General features: G+C 36.2%; 1 protein-coding gene across 2 annotated transcripts in view; it reads left to right on the forward strand.

The window, feature by feature from the left end:
• MAP4K3 (mitogen-activated protein kinase kinase kinase kinase 3) overlaps nt 1–12,670 on the forward strand; it is a 163,632-nt gene that overhangs the window by 69,286 nt on the left and 81,676 nt on the right. The gene's annotated exons all lie outside the window — the stretch shown is intronic.

Genomic DNA, 12,670 nt, shown 5'->3' on the forward strand with positions numbered 1-12,670 from the left:
GGCAGTTTCTTTCTTATTCCCAATCCTGTGTGTCTGATCCGTGTTTTAGCTCTAAGAATCTTTATTTCACATGAGGATGTATGAAAGCAACAATGGTGTTCAAGTAGTAGGCCTGCGTGGGAAATAGTAGGTTCATTTGTCTTAGGCAATAAGAGGTGAAAGACATTGATGATTGTTTATAGAGAACCTTAAATGCCAGCCCAAAGGTTTAGATTTTACCCCATGGACAGTGGGGATTTTTTTTTTCAGGTTAGTAACATGGTCAGAATGTAACGCATAGGAAGATTCAGTGTGCAGAGGACAGATCGGAGAAGAGAGACCCTGGTGGTAAGAAGACCTATTACTATTATGGCATCCACGCTCAAGTTGCATGCAAAGGGAAGGAAGGGGTGACTACATCAGGTTTTAGGGTAGAAGAATAAAACTTAAAGCATGACTGTTACCATTAAATTGATACTAACTGATCAACACTAATGTGCACATATGAGAAGCAACATTCATAGGGTGTCAGGCAGGTGGGAGGGGGAGAAAGGGATGGGTAAAGCCACACCTAACAGATGCAGTGCTCACTGTTTGGGGGATGGGCGCGCTTGTCGGGTGCTGCAAAGGCAATTTATGTAACCAAAGTGTTTGTACCCCCATAGTACTCTGAAATAAAAAAAAAATTAAAACAAATGACTGATAGATTACAATGTGTAAGGGAGAGGTACAATTGTATGTCAAAATAGAGTTTATGGGAAAAATACTTTTGCTGTTTTTATTTTAGAGACTGTTATTTTTATGAGTTTTGTACAGCTTTGGTTTGTGCCTGCCTAGCCTCAAGAATAGATCAGGAACTACTAAAAAATTTGTGTTTAAATCAAGCCTGGTGAGAGAAAACTAGAAAGTTCAGAGACCTTAAAGCATCTCAAAATCAGAACTATTTTAAACAATATACTATTGTTGGTGGGCATGATAAAAACAGAAAAATTATCTTCCATTGTGTTCTTCACTTACCTTAACATCCACACCATGCTATTTTTCCCTTTCCTGTCCTCACTCCAGAAACATTTTTCAAGCCTACTATAATACCTACTTTACATATAGAAACTCTAGATATGTTTCCATAATGTTTAGTGGAGTGGGAGCGATATAATCCGGAGGATTTTTACTGGAATTTCCCTCCTGAGTTATGGGCACGTGCCTTATTTTGGGACTACCATCAGAACTACACAAATAAGTCTGGCTCTCAGAAGAAGAGCTGGATACAGGTAAGAAAAGGAGACTCAGCAGGTTAAGTTGGGAAGCTCAGGTTAAGCCATTCTGCCTTGATTACTGGACACAATCTTTTCACACTGGAGAATGTTTTCTCACATATTCCTTTAAAATAAGAAGGGGGTGGAATTGGTTTTTTGGGGTGAAAAAATCTGTTTTAATTTATAAAGCACAGATATAAATGTGTATATATACAATACATAAACATGCAGAATATCTGTGATGTTAAAATTTCACGGGGAGGGTTGGGCATTAGGAAAACAAGATTGAGAAACACTACGTTAGAGTAGGACTTTTTTTTTTTTTTAAAGAGACTTTAGAGTTTCGCCTTGTTGCCCAGGTTGGACTTGAACTCCTGGGCCCAAGTGGTCTTCTTGCCCTCACTTCCTGTGTAGCTGGGACTACAGGCTCACCACCCTGCCTGGCTCTACAGCAGGACTTTTTTGAGAGCCAGGGCCACAGTTTCTTTAATCTAAAAACTAAGCCTATTCATCTGCACGTAATTTATTTTGGAACAGCAGTCAGGATATTTCAGTCTTTTGCTGCTTAGAGAGTTTTAGCAAGGGAATTTTTTCTTGACCTCACTGAATCCAAATGAAAAGTGCATTCAGTAACAGTTTATGCAAGTGTTAAGTGATACTTATCTTAAGCATTGTTAATCATGAACACTTACTAAAAGATGGCCAAAACAGGCTACAAGTTATTTTATCAGATATATTTGAAGTCATTTTCTTTATCTTCATTCCTTAAAAGCACTAATATTGCTATTATAATCAATTTTTTGTTTTGAAACATTAGGTTGGTGCAAAAATAATTGTGGTTTTAGCATTGTTGAAATTTGCTATTTGCTATTGGAATACATTCTTAAATATGGTTATGTTATACATCATTTTAATGTGATTTCTCGCTTTATGTTTTTTTGCTAATGACTTACTACTTGCTGTTTATTTTATATTATTCATTTTAGACTATGGAAATGATGTTAGACAAAAAGCAAATTCAAGCGATTTTTTTTTTTTTTTTGAGACAGAGTCTCACTGTGTTGCCCGGGCTAGAGTGCCGTGGCGTCAGCCTAGCTCACAGCAACCTCGAACTCCTGGGCTCAAGCGATCCTCCTGCCTCAGCCTCCCGAGTAGCTGACTACAGGCATGCGCCACCATGCCCGGCTAATTTTTTCTATATATTTTTAGTTGTCCAATGAATTTCTTTCTATTTTTAGTAGAGACGGGGTCTCGCTCTTGCTCAGGCTGGTTTCGAACTCCTGAGCTCAAACAATCCGCCCGCCTCGGCCTCCCAGAGTGCTAGGATTACAGGAGTGAGCCACCGCGCCCGGCCTCAAGCGATTTTTTTATTCGAGTTTAAAATGAGTCATAAAGCAGTGGAGACAACTCATAACATCAGCAACGCATTTGGCCCAGGAACTGCTAACGAACATACAGTGCAGTGGTGGTTCAAGAAGTTTTGCAAAGGAGATGAGAACCTTGAAGATGAGGAGTGCAGTGGCTGGCCATGGGAAGTTGACAACGACCAGTTGAGAGCAATCATTGAAGCTGATCCTCTTAAAATTACACACGAAGTTGCTGAAGAATTCAAGATCAACCATTCTATGGTCGTTCGGCATTTGAAGCAAATTGGAAAGGTGAAAAGCTCAGTAAGTGGGTGCTTCATGAGCTGATGGAAAATCAAAAAAATCATTGTTTTGAAGTGTTGTCTTCTCTTGTACGCAACAACAACGAACCATTTCTCAATCAGATTGTGACGTGCGATGAAAAGTGGATTTTATACAACAGCCATCGACAGCCAGCTCAATGGTTGGACCGAGAAGAATCTCCAAAGCACTTCCCTAAGCCAAACACGCATCAAAAAAAGGTCATGGGCACTGTTTGGTGGCCTGCTGCTGGTCCAATCCACTACAGCTTTCTGAATCCCAGCGAAACTATTGCATCTGAGAAGTATGCTCAGCAAATCGATGAGATGCCCCGAAAACTGCAATGCCTGCAGCCGGCATTGGTCAACAGAAAGGCCCAGTTCTCCATGACAACACCTGACTGCAGGTCACACAACTGGCACTTCAAAAGTTGAACGAAGTTGGGCTACCAGTTTTGCCTCATTTACCATATTCACCTGACTTCTCGCTAACCGACTACCACTTCTTCAAGGATCTTGACAACTTTTTGCAGGGAAAACGCTTCCACAACCAGCAGGATGCAGAAAATGCATTCCAAGAGTTTGTGAAATCCCAAAACACAGATTTTTACACTACAGGAACAAACTTATTTCTCATTGGCAATAATGTGTTGATTGTAATGGTTCCTATTTTGATTAATAAAGCTTTGTTTGAGCATAGCTATAATGTTTTAAAATTCATGGTCCAAAGCAGCAATTACTTTTGCACCAACCTAATATCTAGGAGTCAATAGAATTATTAGATATTTCCTATGTATTTCTGTGTCATATTAATCGGGGTTTGAATATTTCTCCAAAGACTAAAAAGTGGGTGCTGGTCCTGCAGTTTTAGAAAAAATATTTTATAATTATGATTACTTAAGCCAATTTATCTTTTAAAATCAGCCATTGAGTTTCTTGATACTGTGGTATTTTAATGTAGTAACTGAATTGGAGAGTATTTCCTGATATCCTGGTAGTTAGAGACAATAATTGACAGCTTATATAAGAGAATCACAGCTCTGGGATGTTAGCCATAGATTACTGAAATACTGTTAATTTCATTTGTTTCTACAATATGAAATGGAGTTCAGAAATTATCTATTTTGAATGGTACTACATAGCAAATTAAAAGTTAAATTAAAACTGGCTTTAAAATACTTTCACATGTAGCATAGATGTATGTTCTCATTTCTCTGTGTTTAAAATAGAATGTAAGTGGGAAGGTTTGAGAGTGAAATATCTATAACATGGACAGGAGAAAACTTGTTTGTTTTCCATAGTCTAAGTTTAAATTTTACTCTTCAGCTGTAGGACATTTTTAAAATTATTATAGTAAAAACACATAACATGAGATCTAGTACAGTATTGTTAACTGTAAGCATAATGTTGTACATCAGACTTCTAGAACTTTTTCATCTTGCATGACTAAAATTCTATACACATTGAACAGCAACTGCGCAGTTCCTCCTCCCCTACAGTCTGGGAATGGCCATTCTTTCTACTTTCTGTTTCTATCAATTTGATTACTTTAGTCACCTCATTTAGATGAATTCATGCAGTATTTGTCCTTCTGTGTTTATTTCATGTAGCATAATGTCTTCCAGATCCATGCATCTTATAGCATATGGCAGGATTTCCTTTGTTACAGCTGAATGATATTTCATTGTATATATGTGTGTGTGTTTATGTGTATGTATTTGTACATATGTATGTATATAGCATTGTGTGTATGTATATACATATATATCTCACATGTTATTCATACATCTGTCAATGGATGCTTGGGTTGTTTCTACCTCTTAGCTATTGTCAGTAATGCTGCAATGAAGATTAGAGTACCTACTCCTTTTTTTTTTTTTGCAGAGTCTCACTCTTTTGCCCGGGCTAGAGTGCCATGGTGTCAGCCTAGCTCACAGCAACCTCAAACTCCTGGACTCAAGCGATCCTTCTGCCTCAGCCTCCCGAGTAGCTGGGACTACAGGCATGTGCCACCATGCCCGGCTAATTTTTTCTATGTATTTTTAGTTGTCCGATTAATTTCTTTCTATTTTTAGTAGAGATGGGGTCTCGCTCTTGCTCAGGCTGGTTTCGAACTCCTGAGCTCAAACAATCCTCCCGCCTCGGCCTCCCAGAGTGCTAGGATTACAGGCGTGAGCCACCACGCCTGGCCATAGAGTACCTATTCTTGTTTCAGTTCTTTTGGATATATACCCAGAAGTGGGATTGCTGGATCATATGGTATTTCTATTTTTAATTTTTTGAGGAGCCTCCATACTGTTTTCCATAGTGAGTGGCTGCACCATTTTACATTCGCATCAACAGTGGACAAGGGTTCCAATTTCTTTACATCCTTGCCAACACTTGTTATTGTCTTTTTTGGTAATAGCCATCCTAACAGGTGAGAGGTGACACCTCACTGTGGTTTTGATTTGCATTTCCCCAGTGGTTAGTGATGTTGGGCATCTTTTCATATACCTGGTGGCTGTTTGTATGTCTTCTGTGGAGAAATGTCTGTTCAAGTCCTTTGCTCATTTTTTTTTAAAAAAAAAAGTTCCCAGCATTTGTAATCTATAATTGACAAATAAAAATGTTGTACTATATATTTACAGGGCACGGTGTACATTGTGGAATGATTAAGTCAAGGCAATGTATCCATCGCCCTTTGCTCATTTTTTTAATTGAATTATTTGGTTGTTTTTGTTTGTTGCTATTAGGTTTTATGGGAGTTCCTTATATACTTTGGATATTAACCCTTTATCACATATATGGTTTGCAAATATTTTCTCCCATTCCATAGGTTGCCTTTTCATCCTGATGATTGTTTCCTGTGCTGCACAGAAGCTTTTTGGTTTGATGGAATTTGACTTGTCTGTTTTTGCTTTTGTTGCCTGTGCTTTTTCTGTCATATCTATGAAATCATTGCCAAGACCAGTGTTATGAATGTTTTTTCCTGTGTTTTCTTATAGGAGTTTTATAGTCTCAGGGCTTACATTTAAGTTTTAATTCATTTTTACCCTATTTTTGTGTATATAAGATAAGGGTCCAATTTCTTTCTTCTGCATGTAGATATCCAGTATTCCCAACACCATTGGTTGAAGAGACTGTTTTTACCCCATTGTGTAGTCTTGGCATCCTTGTAAAAGAGTATTTGACCACATTCGCATGGGTTATTTCTGGGCTTTCTATACCGTTTGATTGGTCTACGTATGTCGTCTTCTTTCTGCCGGTACCATTACTGGTTTGATTACTGTAGCTTTGTAATATGTTTTGAAACCAGGAAGTGTGAGGCCACCAGCTTTGTTCTTCTTTCTCAAGATTATTTTAGCTATTTGAGATCATTTGTGGTTCCATATGAATTTTAAGATTGTTTTCTCTGTTTCTGCAAAAATAAGTCATCTGTTTGTTTTCCAGATTGCACTGAATCTGTAGATTGCTTTGGGTAATATGGACATTTTAACAATGTTGTCTTTTTACGTAAACACAGGATGTCTTTCCATTTATGTGTGGTGTTTTTTTTTTTTTTTTTCCTTTCAGCAATTTTGTAGTTTTTCAGAGTATAAATCTTTTGCCTCCTTGGTTAAGTTTATTCCTAAATATTCTTCTTGATGCTGTTGTAATTGGGATTATTTTCTTAATTTCCTTTTTGGGTTGTTCATTGTTAGTGTATGTAAATGCAACTGATTTTTTTATACATTGATTTTGTATTCTGCAACTTTGCTGAATTTGTTTATTAGTTCTAACAGTTTTTTGTGGAATCTCTAGAGGTTTCTACATGTAAGATCTTTGAACAAGTATAATTTTACTTCTTTTTTTTTTTTTACTTGAATGTCTTTTATTTCTTTTTCTTGTCATTGACCACAAGACATTTAACATCCAAACAGACAAAGAATCAAAGAGATGAGAATTCTTGGTATATCCATTCTTAAATAAGAGCTATTATTCATTTTTTACTATATTTATTAATTTATTTTTATTTATTAATAATATTTATTAAATATAAGTTTATTCAGAGAGATGGGGTCTCATTTTGTCACCCAGATGTAATCATAGCTCATTGCAGCCTGGAACTCCTGGACTCAAGCAATCCTCCCACCTTAGCCTTCCAAGTAGCTAGGACTACAGGCATGTACCACCACGCCCGGCTATTTTTTTAAGAATTTTTTTTTGTAGAGATTGGGGCCTACTATGTTGCCCAGGCTGGTCTTGAATTCCTGGGCTCAAGTGATCCTCCCACCTTGGCCTTCCAAAGTGCTGGGGTTACAGGCATGAGCCACCATGCCCAGCCTAAATAAGAGCTACTAATTTTAAAGTAATATCCATTACAAAACTGTTCCCTCATGTTTATTTTTCTAAGTGAATTTAAGTATAATTTTTTTTTATGTCCAAGAAAGGATTCAGTTGACATTTTGATTGGAATTGCATTAATTCAGGGATTAATTCATGAGGCAATTGCCATCTTTACCATAATAATTTCTTCTTTTCAAAAGTAAAATGCTTTGGTTTTTTTTAGGCATGCCTTTTATATCTCGGAATACTTTGCACAGAGCTTATCCTTTTTAAAGCTTTTTCTTAGATATACAATTAAATGTCATATGTTCTAAGACAATAATTTAAAGATTTTAAAAAAAATTTTTTTCAGGTGTGTGTTTATTTTCTAGGAACACAATTATATATATTGTAAATAGTGAAAATTTTGTATTTCTGCTATTTATACCACCTTATTTTTTTTCTTGTGGGTTTCAATTGGTTAGTACTTCTAGAATAATTCATTAACTCATTCATATTGAATGCCCCTAATGTGTTAGGGAGACAGACAATAAATAAGTAAACGTATAATATGTTAAATATGATAAGTAAAAATAGAGTAAGGGGGGCATGGAGTTGTGATTGTGGATAATTATTATTTTATATATAAATATAATTTGTTATATATAATAGATTATTATATGTTATAGATAACATATTATGTATTATGTAATTGCTATTGTATATTATATGTTAGGGGGAAGAGAGAGATATTAGCCCAAGATCGTACAGCCAGTAAGTTGTAAAACCAAGTTTCATAGTTAGGTATTCTGATTTCAGAGTGCACGTCCTTAATCATGATACTGTGCTAGCTAGATAATGTAGACAAGGCCAGCAGCAAAGTGTGGATTTAATGTGATAGACATAAGGGAACTATTTTATTTAAGGTTGGACTTTAAACTATTATTGTTTTGATTACGCATATTTTATGTCCCCCGTAAGTTTTTTGAAGTCAAGGAAAATCTTGTTCATTTCTGACACTCACAGTCTTTGGTATGTTCTCTCGTATGTCATATTAGATGCTCAGTCTATGATGGTTGTTGAATGTCTTGTCTCCTCGGCAGAAAACATCCTAAGAATAACTTTCATATTTATCCAAATTAAAGCATTAGATGTTTTTTAAATATACAAATGTACACTCACACACATATCTATCTACAAAGTTATAACCTGAAAGGCGAATCAGATCTATAACAAATTAGGATAACTTGCTTTTAAAATCTTTAAAATGATAAGTTTTAAGTTACTATTTTAATCGAACCTGCTCTATTGTTAGTTCTCATGTTAAATAGCTATTTGATACTGCAAAGAATTGTTTCAGTATAATGACATTTGTCAAGACCTTTCTGAAAAACCATGTCAGCATATTGGCTTTATGAAGATGCTAAACTTGTAAGAAAGAGAAATGAAGATGATTAAAGGAAAACATTAATACAAACAAAGGATAACTGAGGGTGACTTGTAGCTTATGTTTACTTCATAGGGAGCGGAACTAAAGGAACAGAGGATACACCATTTACTAATAGGCCAAGATTGGGTTCCCTGAAGACATGTCTAGACATATTAGTCTGTTAGTTCACCTTCCGGTGCAGATAATCTTGCTTTCCCTATTTGATTTTCATATAATCCCTACTTCCATTCAATGTGTAGACACATGTCAACTGCCTTCATACAATGACTTGGACTTAGATACATAAGCCGTTAATAGACAAAAATGACAGTGCTTCCTCTCAGCCAATAGTTTGATTTTAGCAGCTTTGCCATCTTTATTTTAATGGCAGTGGTTGTATAGTTATTTTCTTTATTGCATTTTTGCTTACTATTTTATAAAAAGGTTACTTGATAGTTTATTTAAAATGCTTATGCCAATGGTAAGAGTAGTTCTTATAAACTTAATATAGTTGACACCAGTGTAAATGATTAGGCATACCAAAAAGGGAATCATTTTAACTTCACTTAGGTAGCCATTCAGTTTAAAATTATATATTATTTTGTTAAGGAAAAGAATAAGGTGTAAAGGATTTTATGAAATGTTGGAAATACAGTGTTTGTCAATTTGTATCCAAAAGGCAAAGAGATATTAGGGATTCTATGTTATTAATATATTGTAGCTTTCAGGGAAAGACCTGTGCTCATAACATTCATATCTCCTCTTCTACTTTCACACATTTAACTGAATATGCCTGTTTATAGGGAAGCATTGTATACTAAATAGAAATGCCTGTAATTTTGTTCATTGTACTTATTCTGTTACTAATCCACTTAAAGATTTGTGAAGCACCTACTGCAGTTTGGGCAACCTTTTTCCATAAATGGATGGTAATAATTTTATCACCTGAGAATAATGTTAGCCATAGCCACTTTAACAACTAAACTAGAACATACCAATGGCTTAACATAATAAAATTTTATTTCAAGTTTACGTAGTAGTTGAGTACAAGTATTCAACTTTCTGGATGACTTTCTTCCTTTTAGTGACTCAAGGACCCAGACTTCCGTTTCCTGAGGACGTGCAGTGTCATATAACCAGCTGATGGGAAAAGAATTAATGGGAAAGGGAGACATTACTTTGCTCATGTTCCATTGGCAAGAGCTAGTCACATTAGTATGCACACTGACTGGGAAGTGTTGTTTTTGACTGGGTAACTGCCTCCTACCAGTAACTTGCATACTACGGAAGGGAGAGCACAGATTATTTGTGGATGGCTAGCCAGCTCTGCCACAATAATAATAATGTATTATTTTCATATGGCTGCTATAACAATTACCACAAACTTGGTGATTTGAAACAACGTAGATTTATTCTCTTTAAGTTCTGGAGTTCAGAAGTCCACAGTGAGTTTCACTGAGTCAAGATCAAGGTGTCAACAGGGGGATACCCTCTTTGGAGGCTCTAAGGGAAAATGTATTTCCTTTCCTTTTCCACTTTCTGGAGCTGCGTTCCTTAACGCTTGGCTCCTTCCTGCATCTTCAAAGTCTGCAGTTTATCATATTGCTTCGGTTGTCACTGTGCCTTCTTCTATAGTCAAGTCTCCCTCAGCATCCCTCTTAGAATGACATTTGTGATTACATTTAGGGCCCACCAGGACAATCCAAGATAATCTTTCCATCTCAAGGTCTTTCATTGAATCATATCTACAAATCTCTTTTGCCATATAAGGTAATATCCACAGGTTTCAGGGATTAGGATCTCTATGCCCTTGAGGGACGTTATTCTGTCAACTACAAATCATTGACATTTATCGAACACGTGCCATGTATGTTCTGAGAACTTTACATGTATTCATTTGTATTTTTTGCCTTATTCATTATGCACTCTACTTGTAAACTTGCCTGTTTTTCTCAGGTTTTCTTTGGTGGGGGCATCTTCTGAAAGATGAATTCTTTAATGTCTAAAAGTTTATCAAAAAATCTTATACTCTCACAATTGGAGTTTTAGAGATTATCTAGGCTAATCTCCTGCTTTACAGTGTCTAAGTGCTAGAATATTTTTCTTGGGCCTGTTGATTTTCATCTTCGTAATATATTTCTCCTGAACTTTGAAGAAAATTCTTTAAATCAACAATTAAGCTCCTTTGGATTATAATATTAATGCATTAAACTTTACTTTCTTTTTTCCTACCTAAGTCTACATTTTTTAGTTACATTTAAAAATTGAATATGTGGAATTTTTCTTTGGATTTTTTTTCCTCACAAAAATGTTGAATTTAATTTGGCCATCCTCATAATCACCTAGAGTTGACTTAATAGGAAAAACTGATGAATTTTGGATCCACAGCATTTCATGGGAAAACTATAGTTAAAAACCAAAGCCAGTAATAGGTTTTAATAGATATCAGAGTAGGCCGGGCGCGGTGGCTCACGCCTGTAATCCTAGCACTCTGGGAGGCCGAGGCGGGCGGATCGCTCAAGGTCAGGAGTTCAAGACCAGCCTGAGCAAGAGCGAGACCCCCGTCTCTACTAAAAAATAGAAAGAAATGATCTGGACAACTAAAAATATATATATATACAAAAAACTAGCCAGGCCTGGTGGCGCATGCCTGTAGTCCCAGCTACTCGGGAGGCTGAGGCAGAAGGATCGCTTGAGCCCAGGAGTTTGAGGTTGCCGTGAGATAGGCTGATGCCATGGCACTCTGGCCCAGGCAACAGAGCCAGACTCTGTCTCAAAAAAAAAAAAAAAATAGGTATCAGAGTAGTAGTAAATAGGCAATTACTTGTATAACATATGCTAATAATTGGATGAACTGAAACCAAAAGCTGATATTCCTGATTTAGAGTCACCATGGAGAGGAATTCTCTGGTGTTATGGATTCATTCTCTCAACAGTTCCTTATTGATATTAGGTGCTAAGGATACAAAGATGGTTAAAGCATAATCCTGTCCTAGAGGACTTTGTATTCAGTCAGGACATAGACTTGAAGACGTTGATGTAGTGGAATAAGGGCTGTGATGTGTATTAGTACAAAGATCACTGTAGAAGTTGTGAAGCTCATAAGTAACAGAAAGCGACTTAAACAATACAGAGAATTTATTGGTCACATACAGGTATATGTGAAAATTAAAGAGGCAGATGAGGCTTGCGATGGTAGCTCAATTATGTCATTAAATGCCCTTCTTTTTCTTGTTTTTCCTCAGTGCTTTCCACAGATCAGCTTTATTCTAAGGCCAGCTCCCTTTGAGGTTGCATGGTGACTACTGATAATTCTCAGGGATACCCCAAGAAAGAGAGCTTTTGTCCTCTAGCCATCAAACTCAAGTCCTGGGTTCACTCTGACTAGATCAACTTTGATTGCATGTGACCTTGTCACTAGATTGGAGAAAAGTATAATTTTGGGGTGGGTGAAAAAATAAAAGTCCAGAACCTCCAAAGTATTTAGTATATGCATGAAAATTGCTATTAGTCTCATTATGGCTTTATTATTTCTAACTTGGATTTCTTCTTAATATACTGAAAATCAGGAATTCTTAATGCTGAGAAGTGAACTAATAAGAGGATCCTAGTTCAGTGATTTTCTTTTAAATTTTTGAAAGCCTAAAAATTCTGTTCTCCCTTTGAAGATCTTTGATTTTATGCCCAAGTCACTGTGGAAATTAAGAACCTGATATATCGACCATTTCTTCTCCATTACTTCTTCCCTTATAACTGGGACCATAAGGTGGGTTTTGATATTGGGTTTAAATGATCATGATTGGGCTACTTCTAGTCTCAATTACATTTGCACTAGGAAAATGCCAAGGCCAGAAATATCAAGGCTTACGACATCATACTTATGATTTAAACAGTAATTGGGGAACCCTTCTGTTTTTCACTTAGCCACTAATATACATTTAATCAGGCTATTTGTAGTATATAATACTTTAAAAACTGGATTAATAATACAAAGCTACTTTTATTTAAGTGTAAGTACTTCCATTTGTTCTCCTTCTGCATAGTCTCTGGTTC

The sequence above is a fragment of the Propithecus coquereli genome, unplaced genomic scaffold, assembly GCF_000956105.1.
Source record: "Propithecus coquereli isolate 6110/MARCELLA unplaced genomic scaffold, Pcoq_1.0 Scaffold43, whole genome shotgun sequence".
NCBI lineage: Eukaryota > Metazoa > Chordata > Mammalia > Primates > Indriidae > Propithecus > Propithecus coquereli.